Raw genomic sequence first — 6,000 nt, forward strand, 5'->3', positions numbered from 1 at the left:
TCAGACTTTTGGAAAACGCTGCCCTGCGATTCTATGCTTTCTATACTACCGTGTACAACAATAAGAATAATAATAATAATAATCACCCCGTGGAGGGCCGTGAAAAGAATAGGCCTCCGGTATGTTCTGCCAGTCGTAAAAGGCGACGAAAAGAACAAACCACTAATAGGGCTAACCCCCCTTTTAGTGTGATTAGTTGGTTCAGGACAGAACTAAAGAAGCCTCGGACAAGCGCCGTCATGGTCGCGGACGACGCTTGAACCCTATGCTCGCCCACAATGGTAACGACACTGCTAGCCAACTGGAAAATGATTTAAATCCAAATAGAGGTGTTTTTGCAGGATATGCTTCCTGCAACCACCCTAGAAGGAAAACAAAGACAGAGGATGAGATGGTCAGATGAAGTTAACGGACACCTCATGTTCTGTTATTACCAAGCAACAAACCTAGGAACCAGCACAACTGGATACAGATCACATGTATACACAACATTTATTACCAGATACCCAGAATTAAAATTTTTAACAGAACAATGACTAGCTGATCAGATCCGTGTAATAATAAAAAAAACAGGATACCCCAGTCAGAATTAGGAAAAAAGCAAACAACAAGTACAGCAAATACTGGAACAAAATAATGTGCAATCAGAAGAAGAAGAAAATACAGTTATGGGCTCAAACATCCCAGAGCAAACAAACAAAGAACAACACGCATCAATTAAACGATCAAAGGAGAACGAAATCTTAAGACAGCCACCAGAACAAGCACAAATAGAACACAAAGTGACACACTTGTTAGATATAGAAGAAAAATTTAAGCTGACATATATAGAATACAAAGACACAAATACAGACATTAGACCATTCTTGCATAGGCCGCCAAATAACCCACAAGTCTGAACAACAATAAAAACTATCAGCACAATAATACACAACAAGATAAATGAAAACACAACGATGGAAGAGTTACAACTACTGGTTTATATAGGAGCGCTCACTACACTAAATATACACACTAGGCCGAGATCAGAACCAACCAACAAACAGAAGAAACCCACAAAACCAGCATGGCAACACAGGCTACAGATCAGAAGAGAAAAACTGAGAAAAGACATCGGACAGCTAACACAGTTTATAAGAAAAGAAATATCAGACAAAAAACGAAAAAGGTTAGGTAAAATCTCACAACAAGAAGCGATAGAGCAATTAGATGACAAGAAGCAGAAATTACAAGCATTGGCCAAACGACTTAGAAGATACAAAAAAAGTGAAAACAGAAGGAAACAAAACCAAACATTCAACACAAACCAAAAGAAATTTTACCAGACAATAGATAACACACACATTAAAATAGACAATCCACCAAACATAACAGACAGGGAACACTTCTGGAGCAACATATGGTCAAACCCGATACAACATAACAGACATGCACGGTGGCTACAAGCAGAAACAGACACATACAAGATGATACCACAAATGCCTGAAGTGATAATTTTGCAACATGAAGTCACCCAGGTAATTAATTCTACACACAATTGAAAAGCCCCTGGAAAAGATAAAATAGCAAATTTCTGGCTAAAGAAGTTCACCTCAACACATTCATATCTAACTAAATACCGAGCGAGGTGGCGCAGTGGTTAGACACTGGACTCGCATTCGGGAGGACGACGGTTCAATCCCGCGTCCGACCATCTTGATTTAGGTTTTCCGTGATTTTCCTAAATCACTCCAGGCAAATGCCGGGATGGTTCCTCTGAAAGGGCACGGCCGACTTCCTTCCCTAAACCGATGAGACCGATGACCACGCTCTCTGGTCTCCTTCCCCAAACAACCAACCAACCAACCAACCAACTAAATTATTTAACAGTTACATTGCAGACCCATACACAGTCCCTGATACACTTACACATGGAATAACTTATCTGAAACCTAAAGATCAAGCAGACACAGCAAACCCAGCAAAATATCGCCCCATAACATGCCTACCAACAATATACAAAATATTAACTTCAGTCATTACACAGAAGTTAATGACACATACAACACAGAACAAAATTATAAATGAAGAAGAAAAAGGCTGTTGCAAAGGAGCACGAGGGTGTAAAGAGCAACTGATAATAGATGCAGAGGTGACATATCAAGCTAAAACTGAAGAAAGGTCGCTGCACTACTCATACATTGATTACCAAAAAGCTTTTGATAGTGTACCCCACTCATGGTTACTACAAATATTGGAAATATACAAAGTAGATCCTAAATTGATACAGTTCCTAAACATAGTAATGAAAAATTGGAAAACCACACTTAATATCCAAACAAATTCAAATAATATCACATCACAGCCAATACAGATTAAGCATGGAATATACCAAGGAGACTCATTAAGTCCTTTCTGGTTCTGCCTTGCTCTGAATCCATTATCCAACATGCTAAATAATACAAATTATGGATATAATATTACTGGAACATACCAACACAAAATCACACATTTGCTATACATGGATGATCTAAAACTACTGGCAGCAACAAATCAACAACTCAACCAATTACTAAAGACAACAGAAGTATTCAGAAATGATATAAATATGGCTTTTGGAACAGACAAATGTAAGAAAGATAGCATAGTCAAGGGAAAACACACTAAACAAGAAGATTACATATTGGATAACCACAGCGACTGCATAGAAGCGATGGAAAAACAGATGCCTATAAATATCTAGGATACAGACAAAAAATAGGAATAGACAATACAAATATTAAAGAAGAACTAAAAGAAAAATATAGACAAAGACTAACGAAAATACTGAAAACAGAATTGACAGCAAGAAACAAGACAAAAGCTATAAATACTTATGCTATACCAATATTGACCTACTCATTTGGAGTAGTGAAATGGAGTAACACAGACCTGGAAGCACTCAATACACTTACACGATCACAATGCCACAAATATAGAATACATCACATACATTCAGCTACAGAAAGATTCACATTAAGCAGAAAGGAAGGAGGAAGGGGGTTTATCGAAAACCTACATTATGAACAGGTAGACAATTTAAGAAAATTCTTTATAGAACGAGCAGAAACTAGCAAAATACACAAAGCAGTCACTCATATAAATACATCGGCTACACCATTACAATGTCATAACCACATCTACAGACCTTTAGATCACATAACATCAACAGATACGAAGAAAGTAAATTGGAAAAAGAAAACACTACATGGCAAGCACCTGTATCATCTAATACAGCCACACATCGATCAAGACGCATCCAACACATGGCTAAGAAAAGGCAATATATACAGTGAGACGGAAGGATTCATGATTGCAGTACAGGATCAAACAATAAACACCAGATATTACAGCAAGCATATTATTAAAGATCCCAATACCACAACAGATAAATGCAGACTTTGCAAACAACAAATAGAAATAGTAGATCACATCACAAGCGGATGTACAATACTAGCAAATACAGAATACAAGAGGAAGACATGACAATGCAGCAAAAATAATACATCAACAACTTGCCATACAACATAAACTAATAAAACATCACGTTCCCACATACAAGTATGCACCACAAAATGTACTGGACAATGATGAATACAAATTATACTGGAACAGAACCAGTATAACAGATAAAACAACACCACATAACAAACCTGACATCATACTCACCAATAAAAAGAAGAAATTAACACAACTGATCGAAATGTCCATACCCAATACAACAAATATACAGAAGAAAACAGGAGAAAAAATTGAAAAATACATCCAACTGGCTGAGGAAGTCAAGGACATGTGGCATCAGGATAAAGTTGACATTATACCAATTACACTATCAACTACAGAACACAATATCCACCAGTACATCAACGCAATACAGCTACATCCAAACGTATATATACAACTACAGAAATCTGTAATTATTGACACATGTTCAATTACCCGAAAGTTCCTAAATGCAATGTAACATATACCGTACAGTTAAAAGGAAGTCACGCTTGATCAAGGTCCGCATCACTTTCCATTTCTAACCAGACATAACGTCTGAGAAAGGAAAGAAATAATAATGAAAATAAAACACATGAAAGTGACGAGGGAGACCAGTGGTATCAGAGTGTACGTAGATCTTAAATGTGATATGACATTAATTTTTGACTCGTAAGTCACCTGAAGAAGTCGCACACGAACGATGAAGCACTTAAAATGAAAACAATAAAAGATCGAATGTGCGTTAAATGTTGTGAAGATTTACGAATAGTTCGAAACGAATGACAACAAACTAAAATTCAAAAGAGAGTTTATTATAGGTATTTATTTACGAAAATTCATCCATGTTCTCAGTGTTCAAACAGTATCATCATGGTTAAACTAATGCACGGATATTACATATGAATGAATAAATAAATATTAATGAGTAAATCTACAAAACATGCCCTATTGCTATAGAAAGATTAAAACAATAGCAGCATTTCTAAATCATTAGTCGTTTGAACTGAGTGATTCTGTCGCTGTCCCACTCTATCTACTGCTACGCGCAGTATGGCAGATAACATCAATAGCATACTGGAAACTTTTTCTGTACCTACAGTTTTCCCCTTTCACAGTTTCATCCACCTCCAAGTTAATTGTTCGTGGATTCAATAGCAGATGCACCAAGAACTCCTTTCCTCGCATTCTTTGCAGCATTTCTTACCATATACGTCTCTTAATTTTTAGCTTTTGCAACACTACATTCGAAATGCTTTTACAAACTCTCACAGAAATCCACACGAACATCTGATCCTCATATAGCTAATTTATTGAGTGTTTCTTATCACCAGGACCATTTTAGTATCTTCATTACTTCAATTATCCTTTCAGTTCTGTTACTGTGTAGTTCCCAATTTTGTCGGTAAACCTCTGCTCATCTTCCGATTACGTGTCACTTTCATCTTACTTCTTAGTCTAGTTTGTTCTTATTCCATATCATGTGCTGATGGTGCTACCGATGTAATTAAACAGATCTCCTAACCGACAATCACAATGATTGATTTGTGAGTGATTAGTTACTCCATTAACTGTTAATCTTCTGAAATTTGCTTCATTACTTTGTTGCTCATTTAAGCAATTACAGCCACGGACTCGTACTCTGACATTCACCTTCCATCCTGTGAATTTGTCGTTCGTTTGTTCTTTCATTACTCCCATTAGATTATTATAGATTAGTGCTGTGTCTTTGTACTTTAGCAGCAACTGCTGCTTCGGATGACGTTCAAATTTCGTCGATTAGTTTTCAACGGTCCCTGGTAGTCCAACTTGTGCACGACAGCAAAAATTACAGTCACGCTCCACTTAAAAGGGATTCTGTTACCGTAAATGGTATTGAAGCGATACAAAGTCCTTCGAGAAGTGTTGAAACGTCCGAAGTTGTCAGCATAGTCCTGTTGCTCATCGCACTGCAAGTTAGGCAAGCTGCACCCGAGGGCTGTCAAGAGTGTTGCATCCCTCTCAGGCGCTACAATAGTCGTCAGGCCGAATTGGTGTCTACGTTTCTGACAAGTACATTTGTAACGTGCGAGAGGGAACCTTTATCATTTTATTTACGCACATTTTCATGTTGCACTCCCCAGAGATACCCCACAGGAGGGTGAAAGTCAGAAGCGTTGAAAAAGTATAAGCACCCCTGCCAGCTTTAGAGCACGTTAAAATTTCGTCGAATGGATTTGAGAGGTTAAGACCTGTACACGGGAGCGAAAATTGTGGTCGCGCTGCCCTCCAAACGAGTACGAACAAGTTTAGTGCCGATGTAGATGCAGAGTGTCCTTATAGAAGGATCGAAACATTCGAGGATGTCAGCAGTTTCTAAGGTGAACTGCCGTTTTCGACCGCGAAATTTGTGGAAATTAACGCCCCAGAGGAACTGACGCCCCTCAGACCTTTTCGTGTTGTTTCTGAGCGCGGGTTGGCTAAAATGTTGTCGTCCTCCACTCATAAGAAAAACGTGTG

Source organism: Schistocerca serialis, chromosome 9, assembly GCF_023864345.2.
Source record: "Schistocerca serialis cubense isolate TAMUIC-IGC-003099 chromosome 9, iqSchSeri2.2, whole genome shotgun sequence".
In the NCBI taxonomy this organism is placed as follows: domain Eukaryota; kingdom Metazoa; phylum Arthropoda; class Insecta; order Orthoptera; family Acrididae; genus Schistocerca; species Schistocerca serialis.